This window comes from Nerophis lumbriciformis, linkage group LG37 (assembly GCF_033978685.3).
Source record: "Nerophis lumbriciformis linkage group LG37, RoL_Nlum_v2.1, whole genome shotgun sequence".
In the NCBI taxonomy this organism is placed as follows: domain Eukaryota; kingdom Metazoa; phylum Chordata; class Actinopteri; order Syngnathiformes; family Syngnathidae; genus Nerophis; species Nerophis lumbriciformis.
This window is the reverse complement of record NC_084584.2, coordinates 5,219,123-5,233,126: the sequence shown is the minus strand read 5'-3', so window position 1 is coordinate 5,233,126 and position 14,004 is coordinate 5,219,123. Positions and strand designations below refer to the sequence as shown.

Here is a 14,004-nt window from a genome sequence, read left to right as displayed (position 1 = left end):
CAAGTATTTATTACTACTACTAGTATTTATTACTACTACTATGTTTGTATTAGTACTACTGTGTACTACTACTGTGTACTACATACTAGTATTTATTACTACTACTGCTGTGTACTTCTACTGTGTACTACTACTGTGTATTACATACATGTATTTATTACTACTACTGTGTACTACTACTGTGTACTTCTACTGTGTACTACATACATGTATTTAGTACTACTACTGTGTACTACTACTGTGTACTACATACTAGCATTTATTACTACTACTGTGTACTACATACATGTATTTAGTACTACTACTGTGTACTACTACTGTGTACTACATACTAGCATTTATTACTACTACAAGTATTTATTACTACTACTAGTATTTATTACTACTACTACGTTTGTATTAGTACTACTGTGTACTACATACTAGCATTTAGTACTACTACTAGTATTTATTACTACTACTGCTGTGTACTTCTACTGTGTACTACTACTGTGTATTACATACATGTATTTATTACTACTACTGTGTACTACTACTGTGTACTACATACTAGTATTTATTACTACTACTGCTGTGTACTTCTACTGTGTACTACTACTGTGTATTACATACATGTATTTATTACTACTACTGTGTACTACTACTGTGTACTTCTACTGTGTACTACATACATGTATTTATTACTACTACTGTGTACTACCACTGCGTACTTCTACTGTATACTACATACATGTATTTATTACTACTACTGTGTACTACCACTGTGTACTTCTACTGTATACTACATACATGTATTTATTACTACTACTGTGTACTACATGCTAGTATTTATTACTCCTACTGTGTACTACTACTGTGTACTACATACTATTATTTATTACTCCTACTGTGTACTACTACTGTGTACTACATGCTAGTATTTATTACTCCTACTGTGTACTACTACTGTGTACTACATACTATTATTTATTACTCCTACTGTGTACTACTACTGTGTACTACTACTGTGTACTACATGCTAGTATTTATTACTCCTACTGTGTACTACTACTGTGTACTACATACTATTATTTATTACTCCTACTGTGTACTACTACTCTGTACTACATACTAGTATTCATTACTACTACTGTGTACTACATACATGTATTTATTACTTATGTGCTACTACTGTATAGTACATACAAGTATGTATTACTTCTGTACTACTACTACAGGATACTACATACAAATATGTATTACTTCTACACAACTACTGTATACTACTACTGTATACTACATACAAATATTTATTACTTCTGTAGTACTACTATATACTACTACTGTATACTACATACAAATATGTATTACTTCTACACAACTACTAAATACTACTGCTGAATACTACATACAAATATTTATTACTTCTGTACTACTACTGTATACTACATACAAATATTTATTATTTCTCTACTACTACTGTATACTAAATTCAACTATGTATTACTTTTGTAGTACTACTGTATACTACTACTGTATACTACTACTGTATACTACATACAAATATGTATTCTGTACTATTACTGTATACTACATACAAATATTTATTTCGTCTGTACTACTACTATATTCTACAACTGTATACTACATAGAAATATGTATTACTTCTCTACTACTACTGTATACTACATATAGATATGTATTATTTTTGTACTACTACTGTATACTACATACAAATATGTATTACTTCTCTACTACTACTGTATACTACATACAAATATGTATTACTTCTGTACTACTACTGTATACTACTACTGTATACTACATACAAATATTTATTACTTCTGCACTACTACTGTATAGTACTACTGTATACTACATACAAGTAGTTATTACTTCTCTACTACTACTGTATACTACTAATGTATACTACATACAAATATGTACTACTTCTACACTACTCCTGTATACTACTACTGTATACTACTACTGTATATTATATACAAATATTTATTACTACTGTATACTACTAATGTATACTACATACGAATATGTACTACTTCTACACTACTACTGTATACTACTACTGTATATTATATACAAATATTTATTACTTCTGTACTACTACTACTGTATACTACATGCAAATATGTATTACTTCTCTACTACTACTGTATACTACTACTGTATACTACATACAAATATGTATTACATCTGTACTACTACTGTATACTACTACTGTATACTACATACAAATATTTATTACTTATGTACTATTACTGTATACTACTACTGTATACTACATACAAATATGTATTACTTCTCTACTACTACTGTATACTACATACAAATATTTATTACTTCTGCACTACTACTGTATACTACTACTGTATACTACATACAAGTAGTTATTACTTCTCTACTACTACTGTATACTACTAATGTATACTACATACAAATATTTACTACTTCTACACTAATCCTGTATACTACTACTGTATACTACATACAAATATGTATTACTTCTGTACTATTACTACTGTATACTACATACAAATATGTATTATTTCTGTACTACTACTGTATACTAGATATAGATATGTATTATTTTTGTACTACTACTGTATACTACATACAAATATGTATTACTTCTCTACTACTACTGTATACTACATACAAATATTTATTACTTCTGCACTACTACTGTATACTACATACAAATATGTATTACTTCTGTACTACTACTGTATACTACTACTGTGTACTACATACAAATATTTATTACTTATGTACTACTACTATATACTACTACTGTATACTACATACAAATATGTATTACTTCTGTACTATTACTACTGTATACTACTACTGTATACTACATACAAATATGTATTATTTCTGTACTACTACTGTATACTACATATAGATATGTATTATTTTTGTACTACTACTGTATACTACATACAAATATGTATTACTTCTCTACTACTACTGTATACTACATATAAATATGTATTACTTCAGTACTATTACTACTGTATACTACTACTGTATACTACATACAAATATGTATTATTTTTGTACTACTACTGTATACTACATACAAATATGTATTACTTCTCTACTACTACTGTATACTACATACAAATATGTATTACTTCAGTACTACCACTGTATACTACTACTGTATATTACATACAAATATTTATTACTTCTCTACTACTACTGTATACTACATACAAATATTTATTACTTATGTACTACTACTATATACTACTACTGTATACTACATACAAATATGTATTACTTCTGTACTATTACTACTGTATACTACATACAAATATGTATTATTTCTGTACTACTACTGTATACTACATATAGATATGTATTATTTTTGTACTACTACTGTATACTACATACAAATATGTATTACTTCTCTACTACTACTGTATACTACATACAAATATGTATTACTTCTGCACTACTACTGTATACTACATACAAATATGTATTACTTCTGTACTACTACTGTATACTACTACTGTATACTACATACAAATATTTATTACTTATGTACTATTACTGTATACTACATACAAATATTTATTACTTCTGTACTACTACTGTATACTACATACAAATATGTATTACTTCTGTACTACTACAGTATATTACTACTGTATATTAAATACAAATATTTATTACTTCTACACTACTACTGTATACTACATACAAATATGTATTACTTCTGTACTACTACTGTATACTACTACTGTATACTACATACAAATATGTATTACTTCTACACTACTACTGTATACTACATACAAATATGTATTACCGGTACTTCAGTACTACCACTGTATACTACTACTGTATATTACATACAAATATTTATTACTTCTCTACTACTACTGTATACTACATACAAATATGTATTATTTTTCTACTACTACTGTATACTAAATACAATTATGTATTACTTCTGTAGTACTACTGTATACTACTACTGTATACTACATACAAATATTTAATACTTCTGTACTACTACTGTATACTACTACTGTATACTACGTACAAATATGTATTACTTCTCTACTACTACTGTATACTACATATAAATATGTATTACTTCTCTACTACTACTGTATACTACTAATGTATACTACATACAAATATGTATTACTTCTGTACTATTACTGTATACTACATACAAATATTTATTACTTTGTAGTACTACTGTATATTACTACTGAATATTACATACAAATATGTATTACTTCTGTAGTACTACTGTATACTACTACTGAATATTACATACAAATATGTATTACTTCTGTACTATTACTGTATACTACTACTGTATACTACATACAATTATTTATTATTTCTCTACTACTACTGTATACTAAATACAACTATGTATTACTTCTGTAGTACTACTATATACTACTACTGTATACTACATTATTATATTTAATACTTCTGTACTACTACTGTATACTACAACTGTATACTACAACTGTATACTACATACAAATATGTATTACTTCTCTACTACTACTGTATACTACATATAAATATGTATTACTTCTCTACTACTACTGTATACTACATACAAATATGTATTACTTCCGTACTACTACTGTATACTACATACAAGTAGTTATTACTTCTCTACTACTACTGTATACTACATACAAATATTTATTACTTCTCTACTACTACTGTATACTACATACAAATATTTATTACTTCTCTACTACTACTGTATACTACATATAAATATTAACTTATTCTACTTTTGCACTACTAAAGTATCCTTCGTAAAAATATTTACTTTGACTTGTGTACTAGTACTGTATACTACTACAGCATGCTACATAATAATATGATGACGTGTGTACTAGTACTGTAAGTGTATACTACTACAGTACCCTACATACAAATATGATGACTTGTGTACTAGTACAATATAAAGATGATGTTATGTAAAGAGGATGTAAACAATATAATAACAATATAAAGATGATGTTATGAAAACAGGAAGTAAACAATATAATAACAATATAAAGATGATGTTTTGTAAAGAGGATGTAAACAGTATAATAACAATATAAAGATAATGTTATGTAAAGAGGATGTAAACAATATAATAACAATATAAAGATGATGTTATGTAAAGAGGATGTAAACAATATAATAACAATATAAAGATGATGTTATGTAAAGAGGAAATAAACAATATAATAACAATATAAAGATGATGTTATGTAAAGGTAGAGCAACATAATAAGACAACAGTGTCATGTAAACAGGTGCACAGGTGCACAGGTGCACACAGGTGAGTTGAGGTGTTCCAGTCTAACCTGCAGGACCAGAACACCTGACATCACCTGTCAAACATCTTCCATTAGAAGAAGTTGAGTCTTAGTGTTACGGTCAACAGCAAACACAATAAAACAAGTTAGACTCACCTTGACTATTAGAAGCTGACTTCCTGCGGGAAAAATAAAAGCCCCACAAAATTCCACCTGGGAGAAAAAAAGGAAGAGCTTCTTACTTGATTGCTTGCTGCACAATAAAATGTAGTCTTGGCTTGTGAGTCATATTTACATACTTCCCTCCACCTGCCGCACCTCCGGCTGACACGTGCGCGTCACTTCCTGCTTTCACAATAAAAGCCACACATTGAAGATTGCATTTCATTCTGCCTTACAGTAACTATGTTGACATGCTAACAATGGAATGTTTCAATTGAGTGATATTACGGAGCCCCTAAAAGGGACATGTGGGGGGGAAACTTTTTTTTAAATAATTTTTTGTTTTGTTTAGTTTTTTTAGACATGTATCTCGTGCGCACGAGAAACTTTTTATAAAATTATTTAAAAAATAAATAATAACAATAATAAATTATATATTTTTTTAATTTTTTATAATGTGTAAAATATTTTGTTATATCATACGGAGCCCCTAAAGGGACATATGGGGGAAAACATTTTTTTTAATAATTTTTTGTTTTGTTTTGTTTTTTTAGACATGTATCTCGTGCGCACGAGAAACGTTTTATAAAATTATTTAAAAAATAAATAATAACAATAATAAATTATATATTTTTTTAATTTTTTATAATGTGTAAAATATTTTGTTATATCATACGGAGCCCCTAAAGGGACATATGGGGGGGAAACATTTTTTTTTATAATTTTTTGTTTTGTTTTGTTTTTTTAGACATGTATCTCGTGCGCACGAGAAACGTTTTTATAAAATTATTTTAAAAAATAAATAATAACAATAATAAATTGTATATTTTTTTAATTTTTTATAATGTGTAAAATATTTTGTTATATCATACGGAGCCCCTAAAGAGACATATGGGGGGGAAACATTTTTTTTTTATAATTTTTTTTGTTTGTTTGTTTTTTTAGACATGTATCTCGTGCGCACGAGAAACGTTTTATAAAATTATTAAAAAAATAAATAATAACAATAATAAATTATATATTTTTTAAATTTTTTATAATGTGTAAAATATTTTATTATATCATACGGAGCCCCTAAAGGGACATATGGGGGGAAAACATTTTTTTTAATAATTTTTTGTTTTGTTTTGTTTTTTTAGACATGTATCTCGTGCGCACGAGAAACTTTTTATAAAATTATTTAAAAAAGTAAATAATAACAATAATAAATTATATATTTTTATATAATGTGTAAAATATTTTGTTATATCATACGGAGCCCCTAAAGGGACATATGGGGGGGAAACATTTTTTTTAATAATTTTTTGTTTTGTTTTGTTTTTTTAGACATGTATCTCGTGCGCACGAGAAACGTTTTATAGAATTATTTAAAAAAATAAATAATGACAATAATAAATTATATATTTTTTTAATTTTTTATAATGTGTAAAATATTTTGTTATATCATACGGAGCCCCTAAAGGGACATATGAGGGGGAAACTTTTTTTTTTTATAATTTTTTGTTTTGTTTTGTTTTTTTAGACATGTATCTCGTGCGCACGAGAAACGTTTTATAAAATTATTAAAAAAATAAATAATAACAATAATAAATTATTTTATTTTTTTATTTTTTATAATGTGTAAAATATTTTGTTATATCATACGGAGCCCCTAAAGGGACATATGGGGGGGGAACTTTTTTTTTATAATTTTTTGTTTTTTTAGACATGTATCTCGTGCGCACGAGAAACGTTTTATAAAATTATTAAAAAAATAAATAATAACAATAATAAATTATATATTTTTTTAATTTTTTGTAATGTGTAAAATATTTTGTTATATCATACGGAGCCCCTAAAGGGACATATGGGGGGGAAACTTTTTTTTTTATAATTTTTTGTTTTGTTTTGTTTTTTTAGACATGTATCTCGTGCGCACGAGAAACGTTTTATAAAATTATTAAAAAAAATAATAATAATAACAATAATAAATTATATTTTTTTTAAATTTTTTATAATGTGTAAAATATTTTGTTATATCATACGGGACATATGGGGGGGAAACATTTTCTTTTATAATTTTTTTTTTTGTTTTTTTTTTTTAGACATGTATCTCGTGCGCACGAGAAACGTTTTATAAAATTATTTAAAAAATAAATAATAACAATAATAAAATTATATTTATTTTTTATTTTTTATAATGTGTAAAATATTTTGTTATATCATACGAAGCCCCTAAAGGGACATATGGGGGGAAACATTTTTTTAATATAATTTTTTGTTTTGTTTTGTTTTTTTAGACATGTATCTCGTGCGCACGAGAAACGTTTTACAAAATTATTAAATAAATAAATAATAACAATAATAAATTATATATTTTTTAAATTTTTTATAATGTGTAAAATATTTTGTTATATCATACGGAGCCCCTAAAGGGACATATGTGGGGGGATTTTTTTTTTATAATTTTTTGTTTTGTTTTGTTTTTTTTGGACATGTATCTCGTGCGCACGAGAAACTTTTTATAAAATTATTTAAAAAAATAAATAATAACAATAATAAATTTTTTATTTTTTTTATTTTTTATAATGTGTAAAATATTTTGTTATATCATACGGAGCCCCTAAAGGGACATATGGGGGGAAAACATTTTTTTTAATAATTTTTTGTTTTGTTTTGTTTTTTTAGACATGTATCTCGTGCGCACGAGAAACTTTTTATAAAATTATTAAAAAAATAAATAATAACAATAATAAATTATATATTTTTTAAATTTTTTATAATGTGTAAAATATTTTGTTATATCATACGGAGCCCCTAAAGGGACATATGGGGGGGAAACATTTTTTTTAATAATTTTTTGTTTTGTTTTGTTTTTTTAGACATGTATCTCGTGCGCACGAGAAACATTTTATAAAATTATTTAAAAAATAATAATAATAACAATAATAAATTATATATTTTTTTAATTTTTTATAATGTGTAAAATATTTTGTTATATCATACGGAGCCCCTAAAGGGACATATGGGGGGGAAACATTTTTTTTATAATTTTTTGTTTTGTTTTGGTTTTTTTGGACATGTATCTCGTGCGCACGAGAAACGTTTTATAAAATTATTAAAAAAATAAATAATAACAATAATAAATTATATATTTTTTTAATTTTTTATAATGTGTAAAATATTTTGTTATATCATACGGAGCCCCTAAAGGGACATATGGGGGGAAACATTTTTTTTTATAATTTTTTGTTTTGTTTTGTTTTTTTAGACCTGTATCTCGTGCGCACGAGAAACGTTTTTATAAAATTATTTAAAAAATAAATAATAACAATAATAAATTGTATATTTTTTTTATTTTTTATAATGTGTAAAATATTTTGCTATATCATACGGAGCCCCTAAAGGGACATATGGGGGGGAAACATTTTTTTTTACAATTTTTTGTTTTGTTTTGTTTTTTTAGACATGTATCTCGTGCGCACGAGAAACGTTTTATAAAATTATTTAAAAAAATAAATAATAACAATAATAAAATTATATTTTATTTTTATTTTTTATAATGTGTAAAATATTTTGTTATATCATACGGAGCCCCTAAAGGGACATATGGGGGAAAACATTTTTTTAAATAATTTTTTGTTTTGTTTTGTTTTTTTAGACATGTATCTCGTGCGCACGAGAAACTTTTTATAAAATTATTTAAAAAAATAAATAATAACAATAATAAATTATATTTATTTTTTATTTTTTATAATGTGTAAAATATTTTGTTATATCATACGGAGCCCCTAAAGGGACATATGGGGGGGGAACATTTTTTTTTATAATTTTTTGTTTTGTTTTGTTTTTTTAGACATGTATCTCGTGCGCACGAGAAACGTTTTATAAAATTATTTAAAAAATAAATAATAACAATAATAAATTATTTTTATTTTTTATTTTTTATAATGTGTAAAATATTTTGTTATATCATACGGAGCCCCTAAAGGGACATATGGGGGGGAAACATTTTTTTTTATAATTTTTTGTTTTGTTTTGTTTTTTTAGACATGTATCTCGTGCGCACGAGAAACGTTTTATAAAATTATTAAAAAAATAAATGATAACAATAATAAATTATATATTTTTTAAATTTTTTATAATGTGTAAAATATTTTGTTATATCATACGGAGCCCCTAAAGGGACATATGGGGGGAAACATTTTTTTTAATAATTTTTTGTTTTGTTTTGTTTTTTTTGGACATGTATCTCGTGCGCACGAGAAACGTTTTATAAAATTATTAAAAAAATAAATAATAACAATAATAAATTATATATTTTTTTAATTTTTTATAATGTGTAAAATATTTTGTTATATCATACGGAGCCCCTAAAGGGACATATGGGGGGGAAACATTTTTTTAATAATTTTTTGTTTTGTTTTGTTTTTTTAGACATGTATCTCGTGCGCACGAGAAACGTTTTATAAAATTATTTAAAAATAAATAAATAATAACAATAATAAATTATATATATATATTTTTTTTTTATAATGTGTAAAATATTTTGTTATATCATACGGAGCCCCTAAAGGGACATATGGGGGGGAAACATTTTTTTTTTATAATTTTTTGTTTTGTTTTGTTTTTTTAGACATGTATCTCGTGCGCACGAGAAACGTTTTATAAAATTATTAAAAAAATAAATAATAACAATAATAAATTATATATTTTTTTAATTTTTTATAATGTGTAAAATATTTTGTTATATCATACGGAGCCCCTAAAGGGACATATGGGGGGAAACATTTTTTTAAATAATTTTTTGTTTTGTTTTGTTTTTTTAGACATGTATCTCGTGCGCACAAGAAACGTTTTATAAAATTATTAAAAAAATAAATAATAACAATAATAAAATTATTTTTATTTTTTATTTTTTATAATGTGTAAAATATTTTGTTATATCATACGGAGCCCCTAAAGGGACATATGGGGGGGAAACATTTTTTTAAATAATTTTTTGTTTTGTTTTGTTTTGTTTTTTTAGACATGTATCTTGTGCGCACGAGAAACGTTTTGTAAAATTATTTAAAAAAATAAATAATAACAATAATAAATTATATATTTTTTAAATTTTTTATAATGTGTAAAATATTTTGTTATATCATACGGAGCCCCTAAAGGGACATATGGGGGGGAAACATTTTTTTTTATAATTTTTTGTTTTGTTTTGTTTTTTTAGACATGTATCTCGTGCGCACGAGAAACGTTTTATAAAATGATTTAAAAAATAAATAATAACAATAATAAATTATATATTTTTTTAATTTTTTATAATGTGTAAAATATTTTGTTATATCATACGGAGCCCCTAAAGGGACATATGGGGGGGAAACATTTTTTTAAATAATTTTTTGTTTTGTTTTGTTTTTTTAGACATGTATCTCGTGCGCACGAGAAACGTTTTATAAAATTATAAAAAAATAAAATAATAACAATAATAAATTATATATTTTTTTAATTTTTTATAATGTGTAAAATATTTTGTTATATCATACGGAGCCCCTAAAGGGACATGGGGGAATTCTTTTTTCTTTTTTTTTTATCATTTTCTTTTTTTTAATCATTTATTTATTTTTTATTTTTTTTACATGTATCTCGTGCGCACGAGAAACTTTTTATAAAATTATTTTAAAAAAAAAAAAATAATAATAATAAATTATAATTTTTTTTTATTTTTTATAAATTTATAAAAAGTTTCTCGTGCGCACGAGATACATGTCAAAAAAATATATATATTTTTTTAAATGATTAAAAAAAAAGAATTCCCCCATGTCCCTTTAGGGGCCCCGTATGATATAACAAAATATTTTACACTTAATTAGCTAAAAAAAGAAAAAAAAATCTATCATGCCAATGTTAGCATGCTAAAATGCTAACAGTAACATGCGTCAGGTACCAAAATATATGTCACTCTAAGCTGTGTACCTGAATTTTTATTTTTTTTAAACGCTGGCCTGCTAACAGTAGCATGCATTAAGTACCAAAATATGACTGAGGTGTAGCTGAAAAAAGCTAGCATGTTAACATTAGCATGTTAACAGATATCATTCTTCAAGTAACAAAATATTCAACGCTCAGGCGTATACCCGCTAAATTTCCACACTGTGGGATGAATAAAAGATTTTCTTAAGTACAAAAAAAAATCAGACAAGTTAATGTTAGCATGCTAAAATGCTAACTACAACATGCGTTAAGTAAAAAAGATATATTACTCTGAGGTGTATACCTGAAAAAAAATGTTTTTAAATGCTGGCCATGCATCAAGTACCAAAATATGACTGAGGTGTATATCTACAGAAGTAGCTGAAAATAGCTAGCATGTTAACATTAGCATGCTAACAGGTATCATTTGTCAAGTAGCAAAATATTCAACGCTTGGGTGTATACCTGATAAATTTCCCTATTGTGGGATGAATAAAAGATTATCTTAAGTACAAAAAAAAATCAGACAAGTTAATGTTAGCATTCTAAAATGCTAACTACAACATGCGTTAAGTAAAAAAATATATTACTCTGAGGTGTGAACCTGAAAAAAATTGTTTAAAAATGCTAGCCATGCATCAAGTACCAAAATATGACTGAGGTGTATATCTACAGAAGTAGCTGAAAAAAGCTAGCATGTTAACATTAGCATGCTAACAGGTATCATTCTTCAAGTAACAAAATATTCACCGCTCAGGCGTATACCCGCTAAATTTCCCCACTGTGGGATGAATAAAAGATTATCTTAAGTACAAAAAAAATCAGACAAGTTAATGTTAGCATGCTAAAATGCTAACTACAACATGCGTTAAGTAAAAAAATATATTACTCTGAGGTGTGAACCTGAAAAAAATTGTTTAAAAATGCTAGCCATGCATCAAGTACCAAAATATGACTGAGGTGTATATCTACAGAAGTAGCTGAAAAAAGCTAGCATGTTAACATTAGCATGCTAACAGGTATCATTCTTCAAGTAACAAAATATTCACCGCTCAGGCGTATACCCGCTAAATTTCCCCACTGTGGGATGAATAAAAGATTATCTTAAGTACAAAAAAAATCAGACAAGTTAATGTTAGCATGCTAAAATGCTAACTACAACATGCGTTAAGTAAAAAAATATATTACTCTGAGGTGTGAACCTGAAAAAAATTGTTTAAAAATGCTAGCCATGCATCAAGTACCAAAATATGACTGAGGCGTATATCTACAGAAGTAGCTGAAAAAAGCTAGCATGTTAACATTAGCATGCTAACAGGTATCATTCGTCAAGCAACAAAATATTCAACGCTTGGGTGTATACCTGATAAATTTCCCTATTGTGGGATGAATAAAAGATTATCTTAACTACAAAAAAAATCAGGCATGCTGATGTTAGCAAGCTAAAATGCTAACTATAACATGCGTTAAGTAACAAAATATATTACTCTGAGGTGTGTACCTGAAAAAAAAAAGTTTTTAAATGCTGGCCATGCATCAAGTACCAAAATATGACTGAGGTGTATATCTACAGAAGTAGCTGAAAAAAGCTAGCATGTCAACATTAGCATGCTAACAAGTATCATTCGTCAATTAACAAAATATTCAACGCTTGGGTGTATACCTGATAAATTTCCCTATTGTGGGATGAATAAAAGATTATCTTAGCTACAAAAAAAATCAGGCATGCTAATGTTAGCATGCTAAAATGACTGAAAGGATTTCAGTAGTGTTTATAAGAGTGTTTCAATAGGGTTTATAAGAGTGTTTCAGTAGTGTTTATAAGAGCGTTTCAGTAGTGTTTATAAGAGGATTTCAGTAGTGTTTATAAGAGTGTTTCAATAGGGTTTATAAGAGTGTTTCAGTAGTGTTTATAAGAGGATTTCAGTAGTGTTTATAAAAGTGTTTCAATAGGGTTTATAAGAGTGTTTCAGTAGTGTTTATAAGAGCGTTTCAGTAGTGTTTACAAGAGCGTTTCAGTAGTGTTTATAAGAGCGTTTCAGTAGTGTTTATAAGAGGATTTCAGTAGTGTTTATAAGAGTGTTTCAATAGGGTTTATAAGAGTGTTTCAGTAGTGTTTATAAGAGCGTTTCGGTAGTGTTTATAAGAGCGTTTCAGTAGTGTTTATAAGAGCGTTTCAGTAGTGTTTATAAGAGGATTTCAGTAGTGTTTATTAGAGTGTTTCAATAGGGTTTATAAGAGTGTTTCAGTAGTGTTTATAAGAGTGTTTCAGTAGTGTTTATAAGAGTGTTTCAGTAGTGTTTATAAGAGCGTTTTAGTAGTGTTTATAAGAGCATTTCAGTAGTGTTTATAAGAGGATTTCAGTAGTGTTTATAAGAGTGTTTCAATAGGGTTTATAAGAGTGTTTCAGTAGTGTTTATAAGAGGATTTCAGTAGTGTTTATAAGAGTGTTTCAATAGGGTTTATAAGAGTGTTTCAGTAGTGTTTATAAGAGCGTTTCAGTAGTGTTTATAAGAGTGTTTCAATAGGGTTTATAAGAGTGTTTCAGTAGTGTTTATAAGAGGATTTCAGTAGTGTTTATAAGAGTGTTTCAATA

General features: G+C 26.6%; 1 protein-coding gene across 2 annotated transcripts in view; it reads right to left on the bottom strand.

The window, feature by feature from the left end:
• Nucleotides 1-5,756, bottom strand: part of sparta (spartin a) — a 34,145-nt gene extending 28,389 nt beyond the window's left edge. For both annotated transcript variants that reach the window (XM_061931030.1, XM_061931031.1), the window contains exon 1: nt 5,457-5,756. The gene's annotated coding sequence lies outside the window, so the exon portion shown is untranslated. The remainder of the gene's footprint in view (nt 1-5,456) is intronic.
• Between the last annotated feature and the right edge of the window lie 8,248 nt (nt 5,757-14,004).